The 18,719-nt window shown below is 36.3% G+C and overlaps 1 protein-coding gene across 2 annotated transcripts in view; it reads left to right on the top strand.

The window, feature by feature from the left end:
* Positions 1 to 18,719, top strand: part of CNTN6 (contactin 6) — a 353,237-nt gene that overhangs the window by 281,606 nt on the left and 52,912 nt on the right. The gene's annotated exons all lie outside the window — the stretch shown is intronic.

Genomic DNA, 18,719 nt, shown 5'->3' with positions numbered 1-18,719 from the left:
CAGTGTTTGTTTTTCTTTCTCTTCTCGAATGGAAGCAAAAAGGGGGCGAGGATCTTTGTTCACTTTAATCAGTTGAGCTATAAGTCCCAGAATTTTGTCAGGAACTGTTTGTGTCCAATAAATATTTATTGATTTAACAAAAGTCTTGGCCTTCTGCCTCTTAGTTCACAGGGATAATTTTCATCCTGACTGCCTTTTTCTAAAATCTGACGGTTGTTGATTTTTCAGAGTTTAAGCTTCTTAGGACACTTTATGGAAAAGAGCATTAAAGTTAAACAAACAAACAAACAAACAAAAACAAAAACGCTTTTAAATGCTTTTACATTCCCAATTTTAGGATTTGTAATTTCATATTTGTAATAGACATCTATCTCCTCACTCTGCTAACGGGGGCAAGCATGAGCCTACATGAAAATCCAAACAACTTTAGAGAGAGAACTCACTGTTCTATTTATAGCACAGTATCAGAGGATAATTTAAATGTGCAAAAAGCACACAGATTAATAAAAGTGATGTCAGTAAGCATGAATATCAAGCTACATTCATGTATGTAAATCTAAGAATAGGAAGAAAAATTTTTTAGTTATTTTTTAACAATCATGAAATATCTACAACCCAATTCAAGGAGATATGGGGGTCTTTTGCTTCTTTGCCACTGGCAAGAACTACTCTATGCAATATAAAAATATACATACTTAATTATACAAATACATAAAAAATGCTTGTAGAGTATAAATATAATTTTTAGAAACTGTGCTTATTGTTGATCTGTAATATATACTGTTTACTAAACTGTGTGACTACTGTGCAAACAGTTCTAAGTGTATTACTAGCACACTTCTTAACTGGGTAGCTATAACTAATTTTCTTTAATGTAGTAATGTTGAAAGTATCACTGCCAAGGGATTATTATTTTATAAGCTACAATTTTGAAGCTTAGTCTCAGAAAGAATTATAATAGTATTTGTTGATCCAACTATTTTCTTGACTAGTAAATATATAGTCATTTGGTGTTAAGAAGGTTTTGTGTGTGTGTGTGTGTGTGTGTGGGTGTGTGCCTGTGTATGTTATAGATGTGTTTTTTCATCTATAATGTCCATTTGATTGTCATCATAATGGAGTTCAATATAATTTTGTTTCTCAAACCAGAATCAGGAAATAGTGACCTTAACTGTAATGGAGTGCTAAGGAGCAAATGAGAAATTTCAGTCAAAGCCGATAAAACAATCATCTCTCTTTGAATTTATTTATCAGCCTCAGTCATGCAAGAAATGTTGTTGTTAGATAACATGTAAAAAGATAATAGTTACAAGAGTCAGATATTTTCCAGCTTAATTTTTAGCTGATAGGGCTTATCTGTGTTAAGAGGATTTTGAAGTTATCTGCACTGTATGGTGGAAATTTCTATTTCACTAATACAGCAGGGTAAGACAATCTTCCATCCAAACATTATGAGCACAATTAGCTGCAGCCTCCACAGAGCTTCTGAAGATGCCCAGTGTAATCTGAGGACATGCTCCGTCAGCACAAACAGGGAATCAAAAAGGAAGAGAGTTTAAGTGTTTTCATTTTGGAGGACTGAGATTAAAATTACAATGTGTACATACATTAAGAGGTATATGAAAATCACATAAAAGGGAAAATTATTTGATCTGGCATTTGGAAAATTATTAAAAAGCAGAGTAACAGCAGGCTATAAAAATGATCTTGTTTGCAGGCAACATTTGTTTTTGTTTCCCCACTGGAGAAGTTCTGGATGTTCAATTATAGGCCTCATTGCTTCAGCATTATTTTCAACCGAAATGTCGGAACTTGGAAAAGCATATCTAATGTGCAAATTAAGTTTATTGCTGCTCATTTAGTTGTTTATTCTTTGTGATAGAAGTCTTTATTATACCAGCATACAGAGTGGCCTATCTATTTTCTCCAGCAGAATAAGAGTATTTTCTAATATGGGTCTACATTTACTAAGAGCAATACCCAGGATAGGCAGATAATTGTAGGCATTGTGGCTTTAAAAGCAGTTTAAAGGATTTGAGATACTGAGCCCAGCTTTATTGAGAAAACCAGATAGATTGAGCAAACCAAAAGCATAATTTCAGAGACATGGCAAGACATACCAGAATACGTTCACCGTAATTGTCCTTAAAGTATATCGTAATGCATAAAGAACAGATATTAATGCATTATATGTTTCCTATTTTTTCATTGTTCAAATTATTACTGCACAGATTAAACCTATCTTGTTAAAGTTTATGTTGCTCATTTTTAATAAGAATATAGTGAGTATAGTTTATAGTTTATGTCACATGAAGGAGGCCAGACAAAAGAGTACTTATCACTTCTTAAAGTGGTTAAATGCACAGCATTGTAATTATATTGGCTGAACTGGCTGCTACTAACCAGCAGGGAACTTGGAGAATTTGTTGTTATTGTTATTAATGTTGTAATTAAATACATACTCTGTGCTAGGCATTGTAGAGAGTGCTGTATGTATACTATCACATTTCCAGAACATCTACTTTTTTTTATTGTTAAATCATAGCTGTGTACATTAGTGCAATCAAGGGGTACAATGTGCTGGTTTCATATACAACCTGAAATATTCTCATCAAACTGTTCAACGTGGCCTTCATGGCGTTTTCATAGTTATTGTATGTAGACATTTGTATTCTGCATTTAGTAGGTTTCACCTATACCCATTCTAAGATGCACCATAGGTGTGACCCTACCCACTGCCCTCCCTCCACCTTAACCTCCCCTCTCCCTTCCCCTCCCTTGGCCCTTTCCCTATATTCTTGTGCTATAGTTGGGTTATAGCCTTCATATAAAAGCTATAAATTAGCTTCATAGGACTGAGTACATTGGATACTTTTTCTTCCATTCTTGAGATACTTTGCTAAGAACAATAGGTTCCAGCTCCATCCATGTAAACATGAAAGAGGTAAAGTCTCCATCTTTCTTTAAGGCTGCATAATGTTCCATGGTATACATGTACCACAATTTTCTCATCATTCATAGGTCGATGGGCACTTGGGCTTCTTCCATGACTTAGCAATTATGAATTGGGCTGCAATAAACATTCTGGTACCGATGTCTGTGTTATATGTGATTTTTTGGTCTTCTGGGTATATACCTAGTAAAGGAATTATAGGATCGAATGGCAGGTCTATTTTTAGATCTCTAAGTATTCTCCAAACATCCTTCCAAAAGAAACATATTAGCGTGCATTCCCACCAGCAGTGTAGAAGTGTGCCCCTTTCTCCACATCCACACCAACATCCTTGTTTTGGGATTTTGTTATGTGGGCTACTCTTACGGGGGTTAGGTGATATTTCAATGTAATTTTGATTTGTGTTTCTCTGATGATTAATGATGGTGAGCTTTTTTTCATGTGTCTGTAGATCATGCATCTGTCTTCTTTAGAGAGGTTTCTCTTCAAGTCCTTTGCCCACCCTGAGAAGGGATTACTTGTTCTTTTCTTGCTCATACGTTTGAGCTCTGTGTGGATTCTGGTTATTAAACCTTTAACAGAGGTATAACCTGCAAATATTTTCTCCCATTCTGAGGGCTGTCTGCTTAACTTACTATGTTCTTGGATGTGCAGAAGCTTTTTAGTTTGATCAGGTCCCAGTAGTGTATTTTTGATACTACTTCAATTGCCTGGGGAGTCCTCCTCATAAAATATTCACCCAGGCCGATTCCTTCAAGAGTTTTCCCTGCATTTTCTTCAAGTATTTTTATAGTTTCATGTTTTAAGTTTAAATCTTTACCCCAATGAGAGTCTATCTTAGTTAATGGTGAAAGGTGTGGGTCCAGTTTCAGTCTTTTACATATCGCCAGCCAGTTCACCCAGCACCATTTGTTAAATAGGGAATCTTGTCCCCACTGAATGTTTTTAATTGGCTTGTCACAGATCAAATAACAGTAAGTAGCTGGATTCATTTCTTGGTTCTCTATTCTATTCCAGACATCTACTTCTCTGTTTTTGTGCCATTAACCATGCTGTTTTGATCACTACTGATTTATAGCACAGTTTCAGGTCTGGTAGCGTGAATCCTCCTGCTTTGTTTTTTTCTCTGAGTAATGTTTTGGCTATTCGAGGTTTTTTCTGATTCTATATAAAACGAAGTATTATTTTTTCAAGATCTTTAAAATATGACAATGGAGTTTAAATAGGAATTATATTAAAATTATATATTGCTTTGGGTAGTATAGACATTTTAACAATATTGTTTCTTCTCAGCCATGGGCATGGTATGTTTTTCCATTTGTTAACATTTCAGCTATTTCTTTTCTTAAAGGTTCATAGTTCTATTTATTGAGATCTTTCACATCCTTTGTTAGATAAACTCCCAAATATTTCATCTTCTTTGTCACTACTGTGAAAGGAATAGAGTCCTTGACTGTTTTTTCAGCTTGGCTATTGTTGGTATGTATAAAGGCTACAGATTGATGGGTGTTGATTTTGTAGCCTGAAACATTGCTGTATTCCTTGATCACTTCTAAAAGTTTTGTAGTGGAATCCCTAGTGTTTTCCAGATATACAATCATGTTATCTGCAAAGCGTGAAAGTTTGATGACTTCTGACCCTATGTGGATATTCTTATCGCCTTTTCTTCCCTAATTGCAAAGGCTACATTTTCCATTACAATGTTAAAGAGCAATGGAGACAATGGGCAACCGTGCCTGGTTCCTGATCTAAGTGGAAATGATTTCAATTTAACTCCATACAATACGATATTGGCTATGGGTCTTGCTACAGATGGCCTCTATTAGTTTAAGAAATGTCCCTTCTATACCAATTCTTAAGTGTTCTGATCATGAAGGGATGCTGGATATTATCAAAAGCTTTTTCTGCATCAATTGAGAGAATCATATGGTCTTTGTTTTTTAATTTGTTTATGTGCTGAATTACATTTATAGATTTACGTATATTGAACCAGCCTTGATATCCTGGGGTAAAACTGACTTGGTCATGATGTATAATTTGTTTAATGTGTTGCTGGATTCTGTTTGTTAGGATCTTGTTTTTTTGCATCTATATTCATTAGTGATATTGGTCTATAATTTTCTTTACTTGTTGGGTCTTTTCCTGGTTTGGGGATCAGGGTGATGTTTGCTTCATAGAACGTGTTGGGTAGTCTTCCTTCTTTTTCTACCTTTTGGAACAGGTTGAGTAATATAGGTACTAATTCCTCTTTAAACATCTGGTAGAATTCTGATGTAAAGCCATCTGGTCCTGGGCTTTTCTTTTTAGGGAGATTTTTTATAGTTGATGCTATTTCAGAACTTGATACAGGCCTGTTCAACATTTCCACTTTGTTCTGGCTAAGTCTTGGTAGGTGGTGTACTTCCAAGTATTGGTCGATTTCTTTCAGATCTTCATATTTCTGAGAATAAAGTTTCTTGTAGTATTCATTAAGGAATATTTGAATTTCTGAGGGGTTTGTTGTTATTTCATGTTTACCATTTCTGATTGATGAAATTAGAGATTTTACTCTTTTTTTCCTGGTTAGGTTGGCCAAAGGATTACTATTTTATTGATCTTTCCAAAAAAACAACTTTTGGATTTATTGATCTGTTGTATAATTCTTTTGTTTTTAATTTCATTTAATTCTTCTCTGATTTTGGTTATTCTTTTCTTCTGCTGGGTTTGGGGTTGGAATGTTCTTCCTTCTCCAGTTGCTTGAGATGTCCCATTAAGTTATTAACTTCCCCTCTTTCCATTTTCTTGAGGAAGACTTGCAGTGCTATAAATTTCACTGTTAGGATTGCCTTTGCAGTATCCCAGAGGTTCTGGTAATTCATGTCTTCATTGTTGTTTTGTTCCAAAAATTTGGTGATTTCCTTCTTAATTTCATCTATAACCCATCTATCCTTCAGCATAAGGTTATTTAGCTTCCATGTATTTGTATGGGTATGCAGATTCCTGTTGTTATTGAGTTCAACTTTTATTCCATGATGGTTTTAGAAGATGCAAGGAACAATTTCTCTTTTTTAAAATTTACTGAGGTTAGACTTGTGGCCTAGGATGTGGTTGATTTTGGAGTATGTTCCGTGGGCTGATGAGAAGAATGTGTATTCATTTTTGGGGGGATGAAATGATCTGTAGATGTCTGTTAGGTCCAGATGTTGAATGGTTAAGTTTAAATCTAAAATTTCCTTGCTTAGCTTCTTTTTGGAGAATCTATCCAGCACTGCTAAAGGGGTGTTAAAATCTCCAACTACTATGGAACTGGAGGAAATCAAGTTGCTCATGTTTGTTAGAGTTTCTCTTATAAATTGAGGTGCATTCTGGTTGGGAGCATAGATATTAATAATTGAAATCTCATGAATTGAGTATTACCTTTAACAAATAAAAAGTTTCCATCCTTATCCTTCCTTATTTTGGTTGGTTTAAAGCCTATTGCATCTGTGAACAGGATTGCAACACCCAACATTCCCTTCACCTTGAGTCTATATTTGTTTTTTACTGTAAGATGAGATTCGTGTATGCACCAGATATCTGGTTGAGTTTTTGTATCCAGTCAGCCAACCTGTGCCACTTTAGAGGACAATTTAAACCATTTACATTAATTGAGAATATTGATAAGTCTTTCAAGAGTCTGGTGGACATTTTTAATCCTTTTGTGACTGTGGAAGTTAGAATTTGATCAAAATTTTCTGGATGGGTTTACTTTTGTGGTGGAGGATTACACTGGGCTTTATGGAGAATAGGTCTGAGAATATCCTGGAGAGCTGATTTAGTTGTGGCAAATTACTTCAACATGTGAATGTCATTAAAGTATTTAATTTCTTCATCATAAATGAAACTCCGTTTAGCTTGGTACAGGATCCTGGGTTGAAAGTTATTTAGTTTTAGATTAGAAGTCAATGACCACCCTCTTCTAGCTTGAAAGGTTTCAGCAGAGAGATCTGCAGTTAATCTAATATTCTTATCCTTATAGGTAATGTTTTTGTTTCATCTGGCTGCTTCATGTTAACTGTAGTGAAATTGATTATGATGTGTCTGTAGGATGTCTTATGCAGGTTGAGTCGTGCTGGAGTTCTGAAACTGTCTGCTATCTGAATTTCAGAATCTCTTGGCATGTCTGGAAAGTTCTCTTTCATAATCTCATGGAGAAGAGACTCTGTGCCTTGTGAAGCCACTTCATCCTTATGAGATGAATATTGGTTTTCTTCAAATTATCCCAGAGCTCTCAGAGAGAGTGATCTGTTTTTGCCCTCCATTCTCTTCCTCTTTGAGAGTTTGGGAGCACTTGAAAGCTTTGTCTTTGATGTCAGAAATCCTTTCTTCTGCTTGCTCCATTCTGTTACTGAGGGATTCTACTGTGTTTCTCAGATCTTTGAGGGCTGCAACTTCTTATCCCAATGTGTCAACATCTTTGGTCATTTGCTCTTAGAATTCGTTGAATTCTTGAGACATCTTTTGGGTTACTGCTTGGAATTCTAATTCGATCTTATTTGCTATCCAGATTCTGAATTCAATTTCTGACATCTCACCTATTTGTTTGTGCATGGATCTTGTGTTGTGTCTGCACCATTGTTCCTTGGGGGAGTTGGTCTACTCTGATTATTCATATTTCCAGAGTATTTCCATTATTTCACCTCATGATTTTTTTTTCACCGTTGCCTCTGGCTGTCCTCAGAGTTGGGGAGGTGTTTCTTCAAGATTAGACCCCAGTGGGATCACTGTATTGTTGCTGTATTTCTGTAGGGAGTGACCCTGTGTAGCTCCTCTGGGGCTGCCCCAACCAGGGAGTTCTGATTGTGGGAGCAGCTCTGGAGTGTGACACACCTGAATCCTGCAACAGGGTGGGGGGTCATGCACATGGTTCTGGGAGTGCCTGGCATCCAGTACTTTGGCACAGAGGGCCCAAGGCTCCAGCAGTCTCTGGCAAAGAGGAGGTCTCCGGAGGGCATGCCCTACCAGAGTACCTGGCCAGATGAGTGGGCTGGTGTGGAGGCAGAGAGGGTACAGGATGGAGGATGCCAGGTTGCATAGCTCCCAGAGTTCCTCTTTAGGGTGTGCAGAGGCCTGGTGGGCACATGTTACAGGTCTGGCACAGCTCTTACTGAGGTCTGGGTGGGCACCAATCACGGGTTGCAGGTCCCGGCACAGCTCTTATGGGGGTCCAGATGGGTGCTGATCACGAGTCATAGCACAGTTCTTACGGAGGTTCAGGTGGGCCCCAGTTGCGGGTCACGGGTCACCGCACAGCTGTTATAGAGTTCCGGTGAGGTGCCGGTCATGGGTCATGGTGCAGCTCCCTGAACCATCTTTTAAAGCTTATATACACAATGGGAGATTGAAGCATACGTTGCTAAAAGTACTTGCCTGAGCTTCCTGTGTAAGGCCAGAACTTTTGTTTTTCTTCTTTTTCATCTTCCAGCGAATTTATATATTAATAAATGCCTAACACAATTTTATGTGGCATTGTTGAAATCCTGAGGCATAAAAATATAGTAATTTTCAGACATTAATATTTCCCCCTAAATACTTCAGCTTTCTTTCATCAGAGTTCAATCTTTATTTACATATGTTTTTTATTTATGTAAAATTTGCATGTAATAAATTACATAAATCTCAAGTGCACATTTGCTGAATTTTGGAAGTTGCATCTATAACCCCAAACCCCAAGAAATAGAGATCATTGCCATCACCCTAGAACTAGAACTTTTTTTTATGTCCCTTCTTAATCCCTGCCCCTGCTTCATTCCTAGAAATAACCAATCTTATCATTCTTTTCCATCCACAGATTTCATACCAATGTAATCTTACAATGTATATTTTTGTGTGTCTGGCTTCCTTTACTTGGCATAAACTAATAGCTATCCACCTTCAATTTTTTATCAAAAATTAACAAAACTAAACTTCAACCAATAAACTTAATCTGCAGTATTATATATACACACACACATTATATATACATGTGTGTATATTTATACATACATAAATAAATCTTAGTATTTTTGTCTTCAATTTCCCTCCAAACTTGTACACATTTGTTCTCAATTGTATTTGGTTAGGAATTGGAAGTTTAATCATTTTATCTTTACTTCATTCTGACCCTAAAATAATTAATTAGGCTACTTTACTTCTTAGGCATTCTCTCTTTAAACTTGGTCAGTGGTCTCTTATATTCTAGCGCCATTTTTAAGGAATAAAGTGTGTCATTAAAATGTAAAAATTCCCAGAAGCAAGTTATGTTTTCAGTCTATGGATCCTGAATACTCAAGTAAGCAGTTAGCAAATGCTTTCAAGTCCAAAAGAAAAACAGGGTTGGAGGGTTCAGGAAAGGGGAAAAATAATCAGATGAGTTGAATTCAGCCTTATTTTCCTCTTCTGGCTTTTATTTTCTCATCTTGACTCCCTTCATCTGAACATAAAATATTCAAAAGAAAACATTCCCTTTCTGTTAGGTCCTATGGCCAAGCACAATACAATTTTCTAATTCCATCTCCTATAGAACAGCAGAAGTCTTCAATCCTACAATTTACTATAGCCCAGCCTAAAGTTATACAGTTGGCTAATAGTCTGAGTGAACATTATCACTTTTAAGAAATACAAATGCGATGCCAGGAGTACATAGTCAATACCTACTGTGTACTAACAGCTTTAAAACAGTGTAGTTGTTATATCTAATGTATTAAGTAGAATCTACAGTGCATACTCTTTTTAAAAAGGCCATGTTTTGATTATTTGTTGATATAAAAGACCTGTGTTTGCATTTTACATTATTATTTGCTAGGAAAATAGTGTAATCCTGCATGAGGCTTACAAATGTTTTCTCATTTAGACATCTCAAATTGTAGACAATGCTTTCTCTAGACTGGTTCATCATTTGTTTCTTTAACTCTTGGGATCTTGGTAGTCTTTCTTTATTTCTTTTTTTCCTTGGGTTTTTTTTTCTGTCTTTTTTTATTGTTGGGGATTCATTGAGGGTACAATAAACCAGGTTACACTGATTGCAATTGTTAGGTAAAGTCCCTCTTGCAATCACAGCTGTGTACATTAGTGCAATTGCCTATACCCATTCTAAGATGCACCATAGATGTGGCCCCACCCATTACCCTCCCTTCCACCAAAACGTCCCCCCTCCTTTCCCCTTCCTTGGCCCTTTCCCCAGTCTTGTTTTTTTTGTTTTTGTTTTGTTTTTTGTTGTTGTTGTTGAGACAGTCTCACTATGTTGCCTTCAGTAGAGTGCTGTGGCATCACAGCTCACAGCAACCTCAAACTCTTGGGCTTAAGCAATTCTCTTGCCTCAGCCTCCCAAGTAGCTGGGACTATAGGTGCCTGCCACAACACCTGGCTATTTTTTTGTTGTTATTGTCATTGTTGTTTAGCAGGCCTGGGCCAGGTTCGAACCCACCAACCCCAGTGCATGTGACAGGTGCCCTAACCACAGAGCTACAGAGGCCAAGCAGGAAGTCTTTTGCAATTTATTCTAAATCATTTAAATATTGAAGTGGAAGATAAATGGGTAATGGTACCTGCAGATAAACCAGAATATATGGACCATATCTTTTTATGCTTTGAAATTAAATTATACTCTGTGATAGAATGTAAGTATTGAATGCAGAGTCTAATCTATTTAAACACAAGTCTGGCCAGAAAGCCTTGCATTTGATTAAGAGAATATAAAACATTCTAGTCTTAGGTGTTGTATGTTCAAGGAGGAAAAGTATATTAAATAAAGACTGAACATCATTTATTTCTGGCTTGCACATATAGGGAAATGAAAGACTCCATTACACCAGTTTCCTTGTTTTTCTCTGTCCAAAATTTATTTCACAGTATTCACTTTGATTTTCCCATGTTTACTTTCCTACTTTTGTTTGTTTACTTAGTTTTCTATGGATTTGACAATAATTCATTCCCCAAGTCTATCTTAAATTGTCTCTCTTCATCTTCACCCTGCCCTTGTATGTTGGAGCTCAATTGCCTAAACACCACGCCATTCACTTTCTTAATATACTCTCTTGTTTTATAGAGTACATCCCCTAATGGGGTCTTGAGAAAGAAGGCAAGAGAGATACAGTCTTTAAAAAATCTTTTATGTTTGAAAATGTCTTTATTTTATGTTTGCATTTGATTGACAGTTTAGTTGCAAATAGAATTCTAGATTGGACATCATTATCCTTCAGAAATTTTGAGCTTTTTTTCTGCTTTGAAAGCTGAAACCATTTGGATTTCAGATCTGCTGTTTGTGACATCTTTTCTCTCTCTTTCTCTAGAATCCTGTTTTCATACAATTTCAAGAAAATGTGCCATGGTGCAAATCAATCTTAAACAATTACAGGGGGCATTTAGTAGGCTTTATAACTGGAAATTCATACTCCTTGGTCTTAAAATACTTCTTTAATTAATTTGATTTTTTTACTCCATTCCTTTTCCTGAAAGCCTTATTATATTGATAGTTTCCAAAACTCGTAGTCTATTTTATAGCTAAGTTGATCTATACATGCATGTATACATATTATATACATATATGCATACATGTATGTATATATTTTTCATTTTTCTCTCTCCTAGTACCCATTTTTATAGCTCTATCTGCCCCCACTAACTTAAAATTGTGTTCAGTCTTATAACTTTAAATACCATCTATAAGCTGACTCCCAAACTGATTTACCCAGAACCAATTCTCTCTCCTTAATCTCAAAATCCAACTAGCTATTTTATCATCTTCATTTTCAAATTTACTATATCCTAACAATGAAACTCCTGATTCTTACTCCAAAAACTTTGCTTCAGCCATCATCTTCTCCCACTTCATTAATGACAGTTTACAGTGACAGTGGTTCAGACCAAATCTTTGAAGTCATTTTTTTTTTAACTCTTCTTTTTTCCAAACCCCCTATCAAATTGTCCAGCAAAGGCTTTGGCTTCCGGAATCATACAGAGTTTAACTATTCACACCACTTCCATTCTCACCAAACCATTTAATGTGAGTCACTCCTGCCTCTTTTTCCCAGAGTATTGTTCTAGCAAACAGGTACTCAGCCAGGATGATTTTATCTCCCAGGGGAAATTTGGCCCAGTAGGAAAACATTTTTGGTATTCACAGCTGAAGCATCTACTAACATTTAATAGACAGAGGTTGGGGATCCTGCTAAAAATCCTATGTGCCCGTCAGTACACATACATCAAATCTACCCTGCCATACATATGCATCAAAGAATTATTTGGATAAAATGGGAGTTTTTGTTTGGGGGTTTTATTTTTTTAGACAAAAATCTCACTCTGTTGCCCCAGGCTAGAGTGGTATATTGTAAGCCTAGCTCACAGCAACCTCAAACTCCAGGATTCAAGCGCTGCTCCTGCCTCAGCCTCCCAAGTAGCTGGGACTACCGGCACTGCCCTGATGCCTGCCTAATTTTTCTACTTTTTTAGTAGCAATAGGGTCTTACTCTTGTTCAGGCGAGTCTGGAACTCTTGAGCTCAAGTGAACCTCCTACCTTGGCCTCCCCAGGATAAAATGTAATGTTAAGATTGGAGAATCACTTATAGCTTCAAAAGTATTTATCTCGATTCTTTGTCTCCCTTCTAGAAGCCAGAATGTTACCATCAAAATGTAGATTGAGATTTTGTTCCTCTTAGGATCGAAATCCTCCAATGTCTCCTCAGTTCAGTTTTGTTTTTTTTGTTTGGTACCCATACTGATAGATAACTAGGAGAATATAAGAATCCATAGCTAATCGAATGATTTTGAACAAGTGATTGAATAAACAATTTGAATTTTTCTTTGCTAAGAGTTTCTACGTCAGTCCAAAATAGCTCATTTCTTTCTTCACTTGACATCAATCCCAACATTTTTCAAGCTATCATATTTTCTAAAAACCTACCAATAAATGGCTTAAATATCTCTACTAACACAATTAATCTGTTATGAAACATTAATAATAATGAGGAATTTTCTGTCTTGATTAGTTAAATTAATTTTATCATACCAACCTCCCACTGATGCCAACCACAAACATAGTTAAAATATTAAAATATAAATAAAAATAGCAGTTTGAAGGAATTGTGACAACAGCCAAGATATTTGCAACATGAGATGCAATATTTGGAATAAGAGAAAAGCACAGGTAGGTGAGCCCATCATTTTCTGCTCTTATTCTGCTGTTATTTTTTTCCTCCAAGAATTTGTCATTACATAAGCCACATGAATCAAGAATGCAAGAAACAAAATAACACAAAATATCTCACCATAAATTTTGGTAGTGTCACAGTACGAAGAAGACAAAAATCAAGGTTCAGGATAAAACAAATAAAATGCAGTCTGCCAAACAACTCAACCTTCAGTCAGGGCACCTGAAGGACTAGTAAAAAAATGAAACAAAATAAAATTGATCAGTACTTCAAATGACTGAGGTCCAGACTCAATTCATAACTACAACTTCATACCCTTTAACTCTGTCTGTCCCTGGTAACCACCACCCCTGATTCTATGTCCTTGACTTTTTTATATTACATATGTAGGTTAGATCATTCATGCAGCATTTTTCTTCCTAAGCCTGGCTTATCTCACTTAGCACAATGTCCTACATGTTCATCTACATTGCCACCAGTGACAGTATCTCCTTCTTGTTTAAAGTTGAATAATATTGCACTGTGTTTATTTACTATCGTTTCTTTATGCACTTATTCACTGATGAACACAGTTTGTCTAAATCTTGGCTACGATAAATAGTGCTGAAATGAACATGCGCATACTGATTTCACTCCTGTGGGATAGATACCCACAGAGATATTTGCTAGATTGTATGTCAGTTCACTTTTTAGAGGAACACACTTACTACTCTCTATAATGGCTGTACCAATTAACATTCCTACCAATAGACTAGGAGGCTTCTCTTTTCTTCGTACTCTAGCTGACAGTCATCTCTTGATTTTTTGGCAACAGCCATCACAATTTGTGAGGTGATATCTCATCGTGGTTTCAGTTTGCATTCCCCTGATGCCTGGTGATGTTGAGCATCTTTGTCTGCCTTTAGAAAAATGTCTATTTGATTTCAGGACTATACTAAAAGAAATGTTAATAAAGTTTCTACAATAGAAAAAAATGGGATATCAGATTGAAGCAGGTATTGGAAGATGAAATAAAGGGCAATGAAAAGGGTTAATATGTAGTGCAATTTGCTGTTCTAAGGAGTTGTGAAGAAAATCAAATATTAAAAGTATTACTAGTCATCACAAGTAATGAGAGAAAATTTCAGAGACTTTTATCACCTGTTTGAAATGCTATTTATATACTAGTTTACTGTGTTTTGGTATCTTAGCAACAAATTCTATAATTTCATAGATAAATAGAGGCAGAGCTCCATGTTTGTACACAGGGAGAATAATTTGATAATTGTTCTTATACATTTTGCCATTCTTTGAGAGGAGTTTTATAACTTCAGAAACACATTAGTAGTTATTATTCTGAAAGGCAACACTGAAAGATTGTCACTCTCAGATAGAGATTTCAACTGGATGGAAGGTAAAAAAGAAAAACAACAGCACAGAAAGAGTGACCAAAAATAATATTTTTCTGAATGGTCAGGTGAGACCAATTATACCTTTAATTGCCATTCCCTGGGTTTTAAAAACGTGATTAGAGATGCTGATATGCAATACTGCTTTTGGCCATTGATGTTGAAAGCAAGTCCCATTTGTGTTTAAAGAACTTATACTAAATGATTCTGACCTAAGTCTTGAAATAATTAGTCTCCACGTCTGCTGGGATCCTCGTAACTAAAGCTGCATTCTGGAAATACCATTGGCTATAATGACAGTGCTTATCTGAGTGAGACTATTCATCAATAGCATCGTGTCTTTTAAATTCTATTATATTTATTTAGAAGAGAATTGCCACGAAGCTGTTTTCATAAAATAACTCTTACCTCACTGACATAGACTGAACTGGTGAATTTTAAAATTTTGTAATTTTATGTACTGTTCATGAATGTTTGTCACTTCTATTTACGGTAATCTTCAAAGTAGTCAGTCCTTGTCACTTTAGAAGCTGAATAAGAAATGTTCCTCCCTATTCTGTGTATAAGTATTCACTCTCTCCTGTCATTTTCTTCCTGTATTTTACTATTATTTAAAATTACAAACACACACAAACACAGAAGTAGAGGAAATACTATAAGGAATTCCCATGTGTATGAATCTGGGGTTACTAATAGTGAACTCATATGCAACTTTGCTTCACCCGTATTCTTACCTTACTTCCACAACACCCACCCCAGTTATCTATAAGCAAGTCCCAAATATCAATAATTTAATCTATATATATATCAGAATGTATCTTTAAAAAATCAGGGAATCTTCTTTTGGACATAACAATAAAATCAATTTTAATGTCTTCAAAATCTATCCATTAATTGTAAATTACTCAGAATTTGAGTTTACCTTATTATCTCATAAGTATATATGCATGTATGCAAACACAAATATGTATATCTATGTTAACATACATAGTGCATATACACACATGTGTATATTTAAGTTAATGTAGATATTAAGTGAAACACACCCACGTTGTGTGCTTGTGTATGTGTGTGTGTATGTGGTGTGTAATTATCTTCAGTGACAAAAGCAACTTCTAAACCTTGTGTCTCAGAAATTCTCATATCCCTAGATATACTGCTACTTATGTATAAGAATACTCTATGTATTAAAAGGTGTTGGGTGGATTAAAAATGTCCAATTCTCTACCAAATAGTATAGTAAACTTTGATTTAAGTAAACTTTTAAAGAGTATCTTTAATCCAGGGATTCTCAGAGCTTTAATGCTAAAAGCAGATATAGTACACAGAATTAATTACAGTTAACCTTGGAATTTCATCTCTACTTTTTGAAGCATTACTAGCCAACAACCTCTTACAAGGTATTGCTTTTTCCTGTATCCAGAGCATTAAAGAACTTTTCACAGTACAGAGAAAAATTTAAAAAAAAAATGAAAGAATTTTTTACAGTATTTTTTATATAGTTTGAATTTCCTTCTATACAAATTTTAGGTTCATATTTAAAAGCCTAAGGTAGTAAGTTTTAATGCATGATCCCTGGACTAACTATATCAAAATAACTTGGAGAAGTCTGTTAAAAGTCTATATTGAAGAATCTCCCTGCCATCCTACTGAATCAGTATTTCTGATGGGAGCCAAGAAATTGAACAAATTCTCCAGGAAATTCTTATACATGCTAAAATTTTAAAACTTCTGGACCAGGCTTTCTATAAATATTTAAGGGTCATGGAAGAAGAATAAAGTGATATGAATAAAGGAGAATAAGTATCCCTCTATTTTGTTTCAAGAGAGACTTAAAGAATATGAAATTCTCACAATTGATAGATTCTAGCATAGTCAAATTCTCTCCTTTTTAATTTGATATCACTCAGGCCCTGATGCTCTCATGTAATTACCCATAGATATCAAAAAGTGTTTCTGTGTCAGTGAGCTTCAGGTTCCTGACAGAGGGACACTCTCCTGCTGGGGTATATCCACTCTGGGAAGGGAGTGGCCCATATTCTCTGTGCACACCCCACTGACTGGTCTGAGTGGTTTAAAGAAATCTCACAGAGGCTTGAGTTTCTTAAGAACTTAAGGTGTACGGAAAGGATAAATTAATAGAGTGAAGTTCCCATCATAGCGTGGTAGGTTTTCCCTCTTTCTGCCTCTCCCAGTCTCTGTGAGTGTGATTTTTGTCTCAGATTTGAGGTCTGAGCTGAGGCTGTACATGGTTGTGGAAGAAAATTCTTCAGATGGCAGTTAGTGGCCTTGTGGCAGTTAGAGGGCCATCTGCACAGATCTGCTGTGGTATGGGGAGAGGATATGGGAGTAGAAAAATTCTTGTTCAAGCACCTCCTCACCTACACAGGAGGTTATTCTTAGGGAAACTATACTTCCCCCTTTTTTCTGCATAACAAGTCTGCCTACACAAGCCTACCTCTTCTTAAATATTTCACACTGAAGATACCGTCATTTATACTAGTCTTCTGCTTCATAGTCCATTGAGTCTCTCTTGTTTTTCAGAAAAAAAAAATGCATTTATTTTTTACATTTTTTCATTGAGAAATAATAATTTCATGTATTTATGAGATGCAACATGGTCGTTTGATGTATGTTTACATTGTGGAATGTTTAAATCAAGTTAATGAACGTATCCATCACTTTACATACTCATTTTTTGTGTGATGAGAACAATTCCAATCTACTCATTTAACAATTATTAATAAGTATAATCACCATGCTGTGCAATATGCGGATTATTACGAATGTTTTGAGACACAAAAAAATGGAGAAACATAAAATCTGCAAAGACAGTAACAAATGAAGCCCCCAGCAACCCCAGTAAGCTGAGCACGTTGAAACTTGCACGGGTGAATTAGAAGGGGCGCTGTTGACTGGATTCTTGGAAGTGAAATAATGGACCGTGACACAGTCTGTTTCAAAACTTCCATACTGACCTATGAAAATCTCAAAAACTCATTCCTTCTTTTGTAATTGAAAATTTGTACCCTTGAACAGCATCTCTCCATTCCCCATCCCTCCTGCTGGCCTCTACTAACCACAGTGCTACCCTGTTTCTATGTAAGAACACATTTCTTAGCTTGGCATCCAGCACTGGTTTCATGGACATTTAACCGAGTTTCACAGGGCCCAGTGCTAAGGATTGCCCTGTGCTCGGTTTAATATTCTGCAGTGACCGTCTTGAAATTCTAAATCCTCTTACGCTTGACTTGCGTTTGGTAAGTGAAGGCTAATGGGACGACAAAGCATGCGCGATGTGTTGGTGGCGGCGCGTGCGCAGCAGTGGGCACAGTGGGCAGGTGCATCCAAGTAGGTCCTGTGGCATCAGCGGGGCTGGGGCCTAAAGGGGTGGGCACACCAGGCGGGGTTTGGAACGGGATGACGCAGATGATGGTGGTGGTACCAGCAGAAACAGCAGTGGGTGTCAGCAATGGCTGCAGAAGGAGGGACTCTAAAACCAGCCAACACCAGGACCCAAAGTGGAGGGGTCAGCTTGCCCATCTGCCCTCGGAGACTGGCCTTGTGGCATCTGCAGGAATATTAACTCTCCAGCATGGGCCCCAGGATGGGAATTGTTAGTGCTAGGTAGTGAATTATTACAAAATAAAATCATACACATGGATGTTGCTATAAAGCTTATCGTCTAGTTATACAGTTTATTCAGAGTTTAAAATCCAAGATTTTGAAAATTTCTGCAATATTGCAAAGCTGAATCTACAGATTTAAAAATTAAAATTAAAGATTATTCCATTGAATGGATAAAGCACTATAAAAACTTCAGTGGAACTAAGTATTAACGAATTATTTTCTTGTAATTGAAGATGCAGCAATTTAATACATAAATTGAGATTTTGAATTACAGTAAAACCTCTGTAAGTTGACCACCCAAGGGACCATAGCAAACTGATCAACGTATAGAGGTGGTCGGCATTAGGAGCTAGGTGTCCTGTACTGATATGTGTATGTGGTGGATGTCTGGTCTATGAAAACAAAGTCAACTTAAGGAAGTGGTCAATATAGGGAGGTGGTCAACTATGAAGGTTCTACTGTATATGCAAACCATGAAACCCATTCAGTTTCTTGTACAGCTTTAACAGTTGCAGCTTATGTCAGAGGAACAATAGGATTCCATTATACATATTTACATTTAAAGTAACATTCAGATTTATACAAAATAGATTTGTGCTAAG

Source organism: Nycticebus coucang, chromosome 8, assembly GCF_027406575.1.
Source record: "Nycticebus coucang isolate mNycCou1 chromosome 8, mNycCou1.pri, whole genome shotgun sequence".
NCBI lineage: Eukaryota > Metazoa > Chordata > Mammalia > Primates > Lorisidae > Nycticebus > Nycticebus coucang.
Note: the sequence above shows the minus strand (reverse complement) of the source record. Positions and strands in the feature narration are given on the sequence as shown.